The sequence below is a fragment of the Piliocolobus tephrosceles genome, chromosome 17 (genome assembly GCF_002776525.5).
Source record: "Piliocolobus tephrosceles isolate RC106 chromosome 17, ASM277652v3, whole genome shotgun sequence".
NCBI classification, from domain to species: Eukaryota; Metazoa; Chordata; class Mammalia; order Primates; family Cercopithecidae; genus Piliocolobus; species Piliocolobus tephrosceles.
Genome location: NC_045450.1, coordinates 59,666,322 through 59,682,195, shown reverse-complemented (window position 1 = coordinate 59,682,195; position 15,874 = coordinate 59,666,322).

The following is a 15,874-nucleotide window of genomic DNA, read 5'->3' as shown; positions in this document are numbered from 1 at the left end:
ATCAGGTATAACTCCCCAATGCAATCCCTCCCCCCTCCCCCCTCCCCCCTCCCCATGATAGCCCCAGTGTGTGATGTTCCCCTTCCCGAGTCCAGGTGAGCTCATTGTTCAGTTCCCACCTATGAGTGAGAACATGCGGTGTTTGGTTTTCTCTTCTTGTGATAATTTGCTAAGAATGATGGTTTCCAGCTGCATCCATGTCTCTACAAAGGACGCAAACTCATCCTTTTTCATGGCTGCATAGTATTCCATGGTGTATATGTGCCACATTTTCTTAATCCAGTCTGTCACTGAGGGACATTTGGGTTGATTCCAAGTCTTTGCTATTGTGAATAGTGCCGCAATAAACATACGTGTGCATGTGTCTTTGTAGTAGCATAATTTATAATCCTTTGGGTATATACCCAGTAGTGGGATGGCTGGGTCATATGGTACATCTAGTTCTAGATCCTTGAGGAATCGCCATACTGTTTTCCATAATGGTTGAAGTAGTTTACAATCCCACCAACAGTGTAAAAGTGTTCCTATTTCTCCACATCCTCTCCAACACCTATTGTTTCCTGATTTTTTAATGATTGCCATTCTAACTGGTGTGAGATGGTATCTCATTGTGGTTTTGATTTGCATTTCTCTGATGGCCAGTGATGATGAGCATTTTTTCATGTGTCTGTTGGCTGTATGAATGTCTTCTTTTGAGAAATGTCTGTTCATATCCTTTCCCCACTTTTGGATGGGGTTGTTTGTTTTTTTCTTGTATATTTGTTTGAGTTCTTTGTAGATTCTGGAAATGAGCCCTTTGTCAGATGAGTAGATTGCAAAAATTTTCTCCCATTCTGTAGGTTGCCTGTTCACTCTGATGGTAGTTTCTTTTGCTGTGCAGAAGCTCTTTAGTTTAATGAGATCCCATTTGTCAATTTTGGCTTTTGCTGCCGTTGCTTTTGGTGTTTTAGACATGAAGTCCTTGCCCATGCCTATGTCCTGAATGGTACTACCTAGATTTTCTTCTAGGGTTTTTATGGTATTAGGTCTAACATTTAAGTCTCTAATCCATCTTGAATTAATCTTCGTATAAGGAGTAAGGAAAGGATCCAGTTTCAGCTTTCTACTTATGGCTAGCCAATTTTCCCAGCACCATTTATTAAATAGGGAATCCTTTCCCCATTTCTTGTTTTTGTCAGGTTTGTCAAAGATCAGATGGTTGTAGATGTGTGGCATTATTTCTGAAGGCTCCGTTCTGTTCCATTGGTCTATATCTCTGTTTTGGTACCAGTACCATGCTGTTTTGGTTACTGTAGCCTTGTAGTATAGTTTGAAGTCAGCTAGCGTGACGCCTCCGGCTTTGTCCTTTTGACTTAGGATTGTCTTGGCAATACGGGCTCTTTTTTGGTTCCATATGAACTTTAAAGCAGTTTTTTCCAATTCAGTGAAGAAACTCATTGGTAGCTTGATGGGGATGGCATTGAATCTATAAATAACCTTGGGCAGTATAGCCATTTTCACGATATTGATTCTTCCTATCCATGAGCATGGTATGTTCTTCCATTTGTTTGTTTACTCTTTGATTTCACTGAGCAGTGGTTTGTAGTTCTCCTTGAAGAGGTCCTTTACATCCCTTGTAAGTTGGATTCCTAGGTATTTTATTCTCTTTGAAGCAATTGTGAATGGAAGTTCATTCCTGATTTGGCTCTCTGCTTGTCTGTTACTGGTGTATAAGAATGCTTGTGATTTTTGCACATTAATTTTGTATCCTGACACTTTGCTGAAGTTGCTTATCAGCTTAAGAAGATTTTGGGCTGAGACGATGGGGTTTTCTAAATACACAATCATGTCATCTGCAAACAGGGACAATTTGACTTCCTCTTTTCCTAACTGAATACCCTTGATTTCTTTCTCTTGCCTGATTGCCCTAGCCAGAACTTCCAACACTATGTTGAATAGGAGTGGTGAGAGAGGGCATCCCTGTCTTGTGCCAGTTTTCAAAGGGAACTTTTCCAGTTTTTGCCCATTCAGTATGATATTAGCTGTGGGTTTGTCATAAATAGCTCTTATTATTTTGAGGTACGTTCCATCAATACCGAATTTGTTGAGCGTTTTTAGCATGAAGGGCTGTTGAATTTTGTCAAAAGCCTTTTCTGCATCTATTGAGATAATCATGTGGTTCTTGTCTTTGGTTCTCTTGATATGCTGGATTACGTTGATTGATTTGCGAATGTTGAACCAGCCTTGCATCCCAGGGATGAAGCCCACTTGATCATGGTGGATAAGCTTTTTGATGTGCTGCTGAATCCGGTTTGCCAGTATTTTATTGAGGATTTTTGCATCGATGTTCATCAGGGAGATTGGTCTAAAATTCTCTTTTTTTGTTGTGTCTCTGCCAGGCTTTGGTATCAGGATGATGCTGGCCTCATAAAATGAGTTAGGGAGGATTCCCTCTTTTTCTATTGATTGGAATAGTTTCAGAAGGAATGGTACCAGCTCCTCCTTGTACCTCTGGTAGAATTCAGCTGTGAATCCATCTGGTCCTGGGCTTTTTTTGGTGGGCAGGCTATTAATTGTTGCCTCAATTTCAGAGGCTGCTATTGGTCTATTCAGGGATTCAACTTCTTCCTGGTTTAGTCTTGGAAGAGTGTACGTGTCCAGGAAATTATCCATTTCTTCTAGATTTTCTAGTTGATTTGCGTAGAGGTGTTTATAGTATTCTCTGATGGTAGTTTGTATTTCTGTGGGGTCGGTGGTGATATCCCCTTTATCATTTTTTATTGCGTCTATTTGATTCCTCTCTCTTTTCTTCTTTATTAATCTTGCTAGCGGTCTGTCAATTTTGTTGATCTTTTCAAAAAACCAACTCCTGGATTCATTGATTTTTTGGAGGGTTTTTTGTGTCTCTATCTCCTTCAGTTCTGCTCTGATCTTAGTTATTTCTTGCTTTCTGCTAGCTTTTGAATGTGTTTGCTCTTGCCTCTCTAGTTCTTTTAATTGTGATGTTAGAGTGTCAATTTTAGATCTTTCCTGCTTTCTCTTGTGGGCACTTAGTGCTATAAATTTCCCTCTACATACTGCTTTAAATGTGTCCCAGAGATTCTGGTATGTTGTATCTTTGTTCTCATTGGTTTCAAAGAACATCTTTATTTCTGCTTTCATTTCGTTATGTACCCAGTAGTCATTCAGGAGCAGGTTGTTCAGTTTCCATGTAGTTGAGCGGTTTTGATTGAATTTCTTAGTCCTGAGTTCTAGTTTGATTGCACTGTGGTCAGAGAGACAGTTTGTTATAATTTTTGTTCTTTTACATTTGCTGAGGAGTGCTTTACTTCCAATTATGTGGTCAATTTTGGAATAAGTGTGATGTGGTGCTGAGAAGAATGTATATTCTGTTGACTTGGGGTGGAGAGTTCTATAGATGTCTATTAGGTCCGCTTGGTGCAGAGATGAGTTCAATTCCTGGATATCCTTGTTAACTTTCTGTCTCGTTGATCTGTCTAATGTTGACAGTGGAGTGTTGAAGTCTCCCATTATTATTGTATGGGAGTCTAAGTCTCTTTGTAAGTCTCTAAGGACTTGCTTTATGAATCTGGGTGCTCCTGTATTAGGTGCATATATATTTAGGATAGTTAGCTCTTCCTGTTGGATTGATCCCTTTACCATTATGTAATGGCCTTCTTTGTCTCTTTTGATCTTTGATGGTTTAAAGTCTGTTTTATCAGAGACTAGGATTGCAACCCCTGCTTTTTTTTGTTCTCCATTTGCTTGGTAGATCTTCCTCCATCCTTTTATTTTGAGCCTATGTATGTCTCTGCATGTGAGATGGGTCTCCTGAAGACAGCAGATTGATGGGTCTTGACTCTTTATCCAGGTTGCCAGTCTGTGTCTTTTAATTGGAGCATTTAGTCCATTTACATTTAAGGTTAATATTGTTATGTGTGATCTTGATCCTGCCATTATGATATTAACTGGTTATTTTGCTCATTAGTTGATGCAGTTTCTTCTTAGCCTCGATGGTCTTTACATTTTGGCATGTTTTTGCAGTGGCTGGTACCGGTTGTTCCTTTCCATGTTTAGGGCTTCCTTCAGGGTCTCTTGTAAGGCAGGCCTGGTGGTGACAAAATCTCTAAGCATTTGCTTATCTGTAAAGAATTTTATTTCTCCTTCACTTATGAAACTTAGTTTGGCTGGATATGAAATTCTGGGTTTAAAATTCTTTTCTTTAAGAACGTTGAATATTGGCCCCCACTCTCTTCTGGCTTGTAGAGTTTCTGCCGAGAGATCTGCTGTCAGTCTGATGGGCTTCCCTTTGTGGGTAACCCGACCTTTCTCTCTGGCTGCCCTTAAGATTTTTTCCTTCATTTCAACTTTGGTGAATCTGGCAATTATGTGTCTTGGAGTTGCTCTTCTGGAGGAGTATCTTTGTGGCGTTCTCTGTATTTCCTGAATTTGAATGTTGGCCTGCCCTGCTAGGTTGGGGAAGTTCTCCTGGATGATATCCTGTAGAGTGTTTTCCAATTTGGTTCCATTTTCCCCCTCACTTTCAGGCACCCCAATCAGACGTAGATTTGGTCTTTTGACATAATCCCATACTTCTTGCAGGCTTTGTTCATTTCTTTTTCTTCTTTTTTCTTTTGGTTTCTCTTCTCGCTTCATTTCATTCATTTGATCCTCAATCGCTGATACTCTTTCTTCCAGTTGATCGAGTCGGTTACTGAAGCTTGTGCATTTGTCACGTATTTCTCGTGTCATGGTTTTCACCTCTGTCATTTCGTTTATGACCTTCTCTGCATTAATTAGTCTAGCTGTCAATTCTTCCACTTTTTTTTCAAGATTTTTAGTTTCTTTGCGCTGGGTACGTAATTCCTCCTTTAGCTCTGAGAGGTTTGATGGACTGAAGCCTTCTTCTCTCACTTCATCAAAATCATTCTCTGACCAGCTTTGATCTGTTGCTGGCGATGGGCTGTGCTCCTTTGCAGGAGGAGATGCGCTCTTATTTTTTGAATTTCCAGCTTTTCTGCCCTGCTTTTTCCCCATCTTTGTGGTTTTATCTGTCACTGGTCTTTGATGATGGTGACGTACTGATGGGGTTTTGATATAGGTGTCCTTCCTGTTTGATAGGTTTCCTTCTGACTGTCAGGACCCTCAGCTATAGGTCTGTTGGAGATTGCTTGAGGTCCACTCCAGACACTGTTTGCCTGGGTATCAGCAGCAGAGGTTGCAGAAGATAGAATATTGCTGAACAGCGAGTGCACCTGTCTGATTCTTGCTTTGGAAGCTTCCTCTCAGGGGTGTACTCCACCCTGTGAGGTGTGGGGTGTCAGACTGCCCCTAGTGGGGGATGTCTCCCAGTTAGGCTACTCAGGGGTCAGTGACCCACTTGAGCAGGCAGACTGCCCCTTCTCAGATCTCAACCTCCGTGTTGGGAGATCCACTGCTCTCTTCAAAGCTGTCAGACAGAGTCGTTCGCGTTTCACAGGCTTCTACTCCTTTAGCTGAGCCCTGTCCCCAGAGGCGCAGTCTACAAAGACAGGCAGGTTTCCTTGAGCTGCTGTGAGCTCCACCCAGTTCCAGCTTCCCAGCGGCTTTATTTGCCTACTTAAGCCTCAGCGATGGCGGGCGCCCCTCCCCCAGCCTCGCTGCTGCCTTGCGGTTAGATTGCCGCAGACTGCTGTGTTAGCAAGGAGAGAGGCTCCGTGGGCGTGGGACCCTCCCGGCCAGGTGTGGGATACAATCTCCGGTGTGCCGGTGTTACAGCGCAGTATTGGGGTGGGAGTTACCCGATTTTCCAGGTGTTGTGTGTCTCAGTTCCCCTGGCTAGGAAAAGGGACTCCCTTCCCCCTCGCGCTTCCCAGGTGAGGCGATGCCTCGCCCTGCTTCAGCTCTCGCTGGTCGGGCTGCAGCAGCTGACCAGCACCGATTGTCCGGCACTCCCGAGTGAGATGACCCCAGTACCTCAGTTGAAAATGCAGAAATCGCCGGTCTTCTGTGTCGCTCGCGCTGGGAGATGGAGACTGAAGCTGTTCCTATTCGGCCATCTTGCTCCGCCCTATTGAATGAATTTCTTTTTGAAGTGATAAAAATGTTTGGGAATTGGGTAATGGTGATGCTTGCACAGACTTGTAGATATACTAAGAACCGCTGAATTATACACTTAAAAGGGTGAATTTTATGGCATCTGAATTACACTACCATACCATATAGATCAATAAGTATTGGTGGGGTGCAGTGACTAAAGCCTGTAATCCCAGCATTTAGGGAGGCTGAGGCAGGTGGATCACTTGAGGTCAGGAGTTCGAGACCAGCCTGGCCAACATGGTGAAACCCCCTCTCTACTAAAAATACACAAATTAGCCGGGCGTGGTGGTGCACGCATGTAATCTCAGCTACTCGAGAGGCAAAGGCAGGAGAATCGCTTGAACCAGAGAGGCAGAGGTTGCAGTGAGCCGAGGTCAAACCACTGCACTCCTGCCTGGGCAACAGAGTGAAACTCTGTCTTTAAAAAAAAAAAAAGTACCGAAGCAGGCAATGACAATACAGTATGATAGGTAAGCCTAGAATGGTGCCTGACTTGTAGTAGGCACTCAGTAAATATTGTTGAACTAATGAATGAATGAATGACTAAGTGGTATGAGAGAGAAAGAGCATGGTGCTGAAAGAAAGGCAAGAGACAGGAAGAGACCATTCCAAGCCGATGCCTGAAACGTGAGTTGGAGATTAGCCAGGCAAGGAGGCAGGGCGGGGGAAAAAAACTGTGTTTCAAGAGGAGAATACTGTTCCAGGCAAAGGGAATAGCCCAGATCTGAGAGAACATGGTATACTCAAGGAACTGAAAGAGGCTATAGTGCTGCAATACGAGGGGCAAGAGCCAAAGATGAATGTGGTCCTCAGGAGTAGGCAAGGAGTGTGGACCACATCCCAAGGGCATGGGGAGCTGGAAAGCCTTTTTCGGTATCATTATAAACTGTCTAGCACCAGCATCATTGGTACTGTCATTAGCACCAATTGGAATGGGCTCCCAGCGCTTTGGGAGGCCGAGGCAGGCAGATTGCTTGAGCCTAAGAGTTTAAGACCAGCTTGGGCAACAGCAAGACCCTGTTCTATAAACAATACAGCAATTAGCTAGGTGTTTTGGCGCATGCCTGTGGTCCAAGCTACTTGGGGGGCTGAGGTGGGAAGATCACCTGAGCCCAGGGAGATTGAGGCTGCAGAAAGCCATGATCTCAAAAATAAAATAAATAAAAGGAAAAAAAATTTTGATAGATGATAGATAAAACATACCACATGCACATTAATGGTCACACGGCTAGTAAGAGCAGAGCTGGGCTCTTAAGTTTTACGATGAACATGCTCATCAAGGAATTTTTTTTTTTTTCTTGAGACAGGGTCTCACTCTGTCACCCAGGCTGAAGCGCAATGGTACAATCTGGGCTCATTGCAACCTCTGCCTCCCAGGCTCAAGGGAACCTCCCACGTCACCCTCCTGAGTAGCTGGGACCACAGGTGCGTGCCACCATGCCTGGCTAAGTTTCGTATTTTTTTAGAGACAGGGTTTTGCCATGTTGCCCAAATTGGTCTTGAACTCTTGGGCTCAAGCAATCTTCCCATCTCAGCCTCTGAAAATGTTGGGATTACAGATGTGAGCCACTGCACCCAGCTGAGGAATTCTTCAAATGACAATTTTGTTTTCTCTGTATACTTTCCAAAGGGGTGAAAAAGACTAGATCGACTTAACAACTGGTGGATTGCTTGAGGACAGGAGTTCAAGACCAGCCTGACCAACATGGTGAAACCCTGTCTCCAGTAAAAATACAAAAATTAGCCAGGCATGGTGTCAGGTGCCTGTAATCCCAGCTACTTGGGAGGCTGAGGCAGGAGAATCGCTTGAACGCGGGAGGCGGTGGTTGCAGCAAACTGAGATCGTGCTACTGCACTCCAGCCTGGGCAACAAAGCGAGACTGTCTCAAAGAAAAAAAAGAAAGAAAGAAAGAAAAGAAAATGTCCTGTTATCTTGTTTTGTACTTACTCACAATAAACCACTGATCCACTCACCACAACAGTCGGGGGAAGAGCTGATAAAATTGTTGCTGCCAAAGACCTTTGCAAATGCGAGTGCATATCTATTCTATTATAGAAAGTCTGGGACTTGCACTGTTCAGAAAATAGGGGAAATGGCTTGTTAGGGCCTCCTCCGGAGAAGTAATGGGGAACTCCATCCACCTCCCAGTCTCTCCGAGCCAGAGGAAGGCGAGTGTTTCCCACAGCTTTGGAGGGCGTCCCCAGCACCCCCAGCATCCCCCTTGGGGGTGGACAAATGCCTTTCAGTGAGAAACTTCCTCCTAGCACCTCTCCGAGCTCTTTAAATTTTATTGTTTTGCTTGAAAAGAGACAGCTTAGAGAAATCAAGATAATGAGTAACCAAATACACATGGCCGGCAGGCTGAGCACGGGACCATGTTCATAAATATTTGTTGATTGATGAAGACAGGGAAATTATTACTGGGGCTCAGGGCAGGGGTCCAAGGTTCCCAGATGTAAACGAACTGAGTAGTCAGCTAGCTCCAAATTCTGCAGAAGAGCAAACAGAAGAATAGAAAGATAAAGGATCATGTTCAAATTGCATGGCTCATTGCTGATAAGAGCCCAGCCCAGGCCCTGGATTTCTGGGTTTGCTCTGTACCCTGCTTTCCTGCGACTTGGCTAGCAAGTGTACTGAATAAACACAGTTTCATGATAAATCCCCTGTGGCCTGGCCAGCAAAGTGGGATCTACTTGACAAAGGACCCTCAGTGGTCCCCAGCCTCTGATTCAGACGCAAAATCCCAAGTCCCCCAACTGACAGAATGGACCACCCTGGCCACTCCCCCGGGCCAAGGGGACCCCAGAGAAACCTGGCCATCATGAGAAAGAAGGTCATTATACCCCCTACCTTTTGGAGTTTAGGCACAACTGACCAGCATTAAGGTTAAAATAGGATCATAAGACTGACAGAACAGACGCTTTGTGGCAATAAAATACCAAATTCTGGCCAGGCGCGGTGGCTCAAGCCTGTAATCCCAGCACTTTGGGAGGCCGAGACGGGTGGATCACGAGGTCAGGAGATCGAGACCATCCTGGCTAACCCAGTGAAACCCCGTCTCTACTAAAAAATACAAAAAACTAGCCAGGTGAGGTGGCGGGCGACTGTAGTCCCAGCTACTCAGGAGGCTGAGGCAGGAGAATGGCGTAAACCCGGGAGGCAGAGCTTGCAGTGAGCTGAGATCTGGCCACTGCACTCCAGCCTGGGCGACAGAGCGAGACTCTGTCTCAAAAAAAAAAAAAAAAATTCCAATCTGACTCTGGTATAGCATTGTATAACAGATAGTAGACCCTGAAGAAAATAAAAGTATTTTACCCCAAAATATATTTCTTGGACATATTTTGAAATGGCTCTTCAAAGCATTCTGTTGTGGGGGAAATTTTGCATCTATAGAGAATGCAGCTGGGACTTTCCTGGATTTAAGACAGATTAAGAGGTCAGGCGTGGTGGCTCACACCCGCAATCCCAGTACTTTGGGAGGCCAAGGGGGCAGGAGGATCGCTTGAGCCTAAGAGTTAGAGATCAGCCTGGGCAATGTAGTGAAACCCCATCTTAACTTTTTTTTCTTGAGACAAGGTGTCGCTCTGTCACCCAGGCTGGAGTGCAGCAGCACCATCTTGGCTCATTGCAACCTCTGCCTCCCGGGTTCCAGCGATTCTCCTGCCTCAGCCTCTCAAGTAGCTGGAACCACAAGTGCATACCACCACACCTGGCTAATTTTTGTATTTTTTATAGAGATTGGGTTTGGCCATGTTGCCCAGGCTGGTCTCAAACTATTGAGCTCAAGATCCACTCACCTTGGCCTCCCGAAGTGCTGCTCTGTAAAATATTTAAAGAGGTTTATTCTGAGCCCATACGCATGCCACATGAGTGACCATGGCCTGGGGGACAGTCTCAAGAGGTCCTGAGAAAGTGTGCCCAAAGTGGTCAGGGTATACATTGGTTTTGCACATTTTAGGGAGACAGGAATTGTAGGTAAAATCGTAAGCCAACACATGGAAGGTATACATTGGTTCAGCCTAAAGAGACAAGATATCTTGAAGGGAGTGGTTACAGGTCATAGGTGGATTCTAAGATTTTCTGATTGGCAATTGGTTGAAAGAGTTCAACTGTGTCTAAAGACTTGAAATCAGTAGAAAGAAATGTTTGAGTTAAGATGAGGGAGGATTGCTTAAGCCTGGGAAGTTGAGGCTGCAGTAAACCGAGATGGCACCATTGCCACTGCACTCCAGCCTGAAATTCAGTCTCCAAAACACATACAAAAAATTTGATTTTGGCCGGGCGCGGTGGCTCAAGCCTGTAATCCCAGCACTTTGGGAGGCCGAGACGGGCGGATCACGAGGTCAGGAGATTGAGACCATCCTGGCTAATACGATGAAACCCTGTCTCTACTAAAAAATACAAAAAACTAGCCGGGCGATGAGGCGGGCGCCTGTAGTCCCAGCTACTTGGGAGGCTGAGGCAGGAGAATGGCGTAAACTCGGGAGGTGGAGCTTGCAGTGAGCTGAGAACCGGCCATTGCACTCCAGCCTGGGCGGCAGAGCAAGACTCCGTCTCAGGGAAAAAAAAAAAAAAAAAAAAAAATATTTGATTTTGATTTTGTTTGTTTTTTTTGTCAACATGGAAAGAACATTTACATGGGGATCTCAGGGGTGAATAGCAATGGAGAAGCAGCCAGAGAGCTGTGGATGTTGCTCCCCAGAGTCCCCACTTTCTTGTTTTCTTTTTTTTTCTTTTTTTTTTTTGAGACAGAGTCTCACTCCGTCACCCAGGCTGGAGTGCCATGGCTCGATCTTGGCTCACTGCAACCTCTGCCTCCTGGGTTCAAGTGATTCTCCTGCCTCAGCCTCCCGAGTAGTTGGGATTACAGGGCACCTGCCACCACACCCAGCTATTTTTGTGTTTTTACTCGAGATGGGGTTTCTCCATGTTGGCCAGGCTGGTCTCAAACTCCTGACCTCAGGTAATCCACCCGCCTTGGCCTCCCAAAGTGCTGGGATTACAAGCGTGAGCCACTGCACCTGGCCGAGTCCCCACTATTTCATGACAGTGTCATGACATATGGGTGGGAGACTCCAAAGCAGGACCCGAGGGGGCGACTGGAAAGGTTCTCCTGTTCCCTCTCCCCAAAATTATGCTGGGCCTTTTTCCTACTTAAGAAAAGAAAAAAAAAATTGGAAGAACAGAGTGCACCACGGACTTGAAAACCAAAGTACTATCTTTGCCTATGAACCATGACAGGCAGATTTTGAGAACTAGATAAATATGAACTAAAGAGGTGGGAGTGGGGGAGGGTTGCAGAAATGCTCAGGCACGATGATCTTAGATCCCACTCATTTTGGTGGGAAGCAAATTACCAAGCTATGTATACATAGACAGAGAGCTTTAGAAGAGCTATGTCTCTATCTGTATCTATGTCCAAAGTAAAACTCAAATGCCTAAGCAGGACTCTTTTTTTTTTTGAGACAGAGTCTCGCTCTGTTGCCCAGGCTGGAGTGCAGTGACCCTATATCTGCTCACTGCAAACTCCACCTCCTGGGTTCAAGTGATTCTCCTGCCTCAGCCTCCCGAGTAGCTGGGATTACAGGTGCTCGCCACCATGCGGGGCTAATTTTTGTGTATATATATATATATTTTGTTTTTTTTTCTTTTTGAGACAAAGTCTTGCTCTGTTGCCCAGGCTGGAGTGCAGTGGCTTGATCTTGGCTCACTGCAACCTCTGTGTCCCAGGTTCACAAGATTCTTCTGCCTCAGCCTCCCAAGTAGTTGGGATTACAGGGCACCTGCCACCACACCCGGCTATTTTTGTATTTTTAGTAGAGATGGGGTTTCACTGTGTTGGCCAGGCTGATCTCGAACTCTTGATCTCAAGACATCAGCCAGCCTGGGGCTCTCAAAGTGCTGGGATTACAGGTGTGAGCCATGGCACCTGGCCAGCAGGGCTTTTCTTAGTCAGCCCTTTTCAACTTTTCCAGTTGTTCTTCTTCTTTGTTTCTTTTTTATGTTTTATTAAAAAAAAAAAAGGGCCGGGCACGGTGGCTCAAGCCTGTAATCCCAGCACTTTGGGAGGCCGAGACAGGTGGATCACGAGGTCAGGAGATTGAGACCATCCTGGCTAACACGGTGAAACCCCATCTCTACTAAAAAATACAAAAATCTAGCCGGGCGAGGTGACCGGTGCCTGTAGTCCCAGCTACTCGGGAGGCTGAGGCAGGAGAATGGCGTAAACCCTGGAGGCGGAGCTTGCAGTGAGCTGAGATCCGGCCACTGCACTCCAGCCCGGGCGACAGAGCGAGACTCCGTCTCAAAAAAAAAAAAAAAAACAACCAGATTCCACCATTTTGCCCAGGCTGGCCTTGAACTTCTGGCCTCAAACAATCCTCCCTACTTGACTTCCAAAAGTTCTGGGATTACAGGTGTAAACCACAGTACCTGGCCTGTTAGTCAGTTATTCAACAGATATTTATTTATTTATTTATTATTTTACTTTAAGTTCTAGGGTACGTGTGCACAACGTGCAGGTTTGTTACCTGTGTATACACGTGCCATGTTGGTGTGCTGCACCCATTAACTCGTTATTTACATTAGGTATATATCCTAATGCTATCCCTCCCTGCTCTCCCCACCCCCTGGCAGGCCCTAGTGTGTGATGTTCCCCACCCTGTCTGTGTCCATGTGTTCTCATTGTTCAATTCCCCTCTATGAGTGAGAACAAGTGGTATGTAGTTTTCTGTCCTTGTGATAGTTTGCTCAGAATGATGGTTTCCAGCTTCATCCATGTCCCTATAAAGGACATAAACTCATCCTTTTTTATGGCTGCATAGTATTCCATGGTGTATATGTGCCACATTTTCTTAATCCAGTCTATCATTGATGGACATTTGGGTTGGTTCCAAGTCTTTGCTATTGTGAATAGTGCCACAATAAACATACGTGTGCATGTGTCTTTATAGCAGCATGATTTATAATCCTTTGGGTATATGCCCAGTAACGGGATGGCTGGGTCAAATGGTATTTCTAGTTCTAGATCCTTGAGGAATCGCCACACTGTCTCCCACAATAGTTGAACCAGTTTACAGTCCCACCAATAGTGTAAAAGCTATTTATCCATATCCTCTCCAGCACCTGTTGTTTCCTGACTTTTTAATGATCACCATTCTAACTGGTGTGAGATGGTATCTCATTGTGGTTTTGATTTGCATTTCTCTGATGGCAAGTGATGATGAACATTTTTTCATGTGTCTGCTGGCTGCATAAATGTCTTCTTTTGAGAAGTGTCTGTTCGTATCCTTCGCCCACTTTTTGGTGGGGTTGTTTGATTTTTTCTTGTAAATTTGTTAAAGCTTTTTTGTAGATTCTGGATATCAGCCCTTTGTCACATGGGTAGATTGTAAAAATTTTCTCCCATTCTGTAGGTTGCCTGTTCACTCTGATGGTAGTTTCTTTTGCTGTGCAGTAGCTCTTTAGTTTAATTACATCCCATTTGTCAATTTTGGCTTTTGTTGCCATTGCTTTTGGTGTTTTAGTTATAAAGTCCTTGCCCATACCTATGGCCTGAATGGTATTGCCTAGGTTTTCTTCTAGGGTCTTTATGGTTTTAGGTCTAACATTTAAGTCTTTAATCCATCTTGAATTGATTTTTGTATAAGGTGTAAGGAAGGGATCCAGTTTCAGCTTTCTACATATGGCCAGCCAGTTTTCCCAGCACCATTTATTAAATAGGGAATCCTTTCCCCATTTCTTGTTTTTGTCAGGTTTGTCAAAGATCAGATGGTTGTAGATGTGTGGTATTATTTCTGAGGGCTCTAATCTGTTCCACTAGTCTATATCTCTGTTTTGGTACCAGTACCATGCTGTTTTGGTTACTGTAGCTTTGTAGCATAGTTTGAAGTCAGGTAGCGTGATGCCTCCAGCTTTGTTCTTTTGGCTTAGGATTGTCTTGGCAAAGCGGGCTCTTTTTGGGTTCCATATGAACTTTAAAGTAGTTTTTTCCAATTCTGTGAAGAAAGTCATTGGTAGCTTGATGGGGATGGCATTGAATCTGTAAATTACCTTGGGAAGTGTGGCCATTTTCATGATATTGATTCTTCCTCTCCATGAGCATGGAATGTTCTTCCATCTGTTTGTGTCCTCTTTTATTTCGCTGAGCAGTGGTTTGTAGTTCTCCTTGAAGAGGTCCTTCATATCCCTTGTAAGTTGGATTCCTAGGTATTTTACTCTCTTTGAAGCAATTATAATGGGAGTTCACTCACGATTGGGCTCTCTGTTTGTCTGTTATTGGTGTATAGAAATGCTTGTGAGTTTTGCACATTGATTTTATCCTGGGACTTTGGTGAAGTTGCTTGTCAGCTTAAGGAAATTTTGGACTGAGACGATGGGGTTTTCTAAATATACAATCGTGTCATCATTATTCAGCAGGTTTTTATTGTGCACCTACTACATCCTAGTGTTGACCTAAAAGGGGGAAGCTGAGGCAAAATGAATATAAGCAGAGAGTGTATTTGGGCCAAGCTTGAGAAAACAATGTAGGAGCATAGATTCAAGTTGCCCTGAATACACACTCCAGTTAGCCACAATTCCAGTCGGTTTCTTTTTTTTTTTTTTGGCTGTTTTTTTGGAGACGGAGTCTCACTTTGCACCCAGGCTGAAGTGCAATGGCGCGATCTCGGCTCACTGAAACCTCTGCCTCGTGGGTTCAACCAATTCTCCTGCCTCAGCCTCCCAAGTAGCTGGGATTACAGGCACGTGCTAGCATGCCCTGCTAATTTTTGTGCTTTTAGTAGAGACAGGGTTTCACCATATTGGCCAGGCTGGTCTCGAACTCCTGACCTCAAGTGATCTGCCTGCCTCCGCCTCCCAAAGTGCTGGGATTACAGGCGTGAGCCACTGCACCTGGCTTAACGTGGGTTTCTAAAGAAAAAGAAGGGGCAGCTCCTAAGGTCTTTACTAAGAATGTACATCAAAATAACATAAGCTACAGATTGGCAATACGTTGTTCTTTGTATCACAAATTCCAGAAACATGAAGATAATGGATGAGGTAGCTAGTCAGGAATAAAAAGACTTTATTTTAATTTTAAATTTTTTTTAGAGACAGGGTTTTGTTCTGTCACCCAGGCTGGAGCACAGTGGCGCGATAGTAGCTCACTGCAGCCTCAACTTCCCAGACTCAAGCAGTTCTCTCACCTCAGCCTCCCATGTAGTTGGACTACAGATGCATGCCACCACGGCTGGCTAATTTAAATTTTTTTTTTTTTAGAGATGGGTCTTGCCATGTAGTCCAGGCTGGTCTTGAACTCCTGGATTTAAACGATTCTCTCAAATAGCAGGTGTGAGCGAATATGTCCACCCTTTGTTCACACTCTTAATGTTGAGGTGTTTTTTTGTTTTGTTTTTGTTTTTGTTTTTCATAATGTACCATATCAATATCTTAACATTATACTGAAAAGCTCAGATGTCGCGCCAGACATGGTGGCTCAGGCCTGTAATCCCAGCACTTTGGGAGGCCGAGGTGGGTGGATCACGAGGTCAGGAGATTGAGACCATCCTGGCTAACACGGTGAAACCCCATCTCTACTAAAAATACAAAAAATTAGCTGGTTGCGGTGGCGGGCACCAGTAGTCCCAGCTATCCGGGAGGCTGAGGCAGGAGAATGGCATGAACCTGGGAAGCAGAGCTTGCAGTGAGCCGAGATAGCGCCACTGCACTCCAGCCTGGGCGATAGAGGAAGACTCCATCTCAAAACAAACAAATAAACAAATATAACACAAAGAAAAAGAAAAGCTCAGATGTCATATTCTTCAGGATTTCAAGATG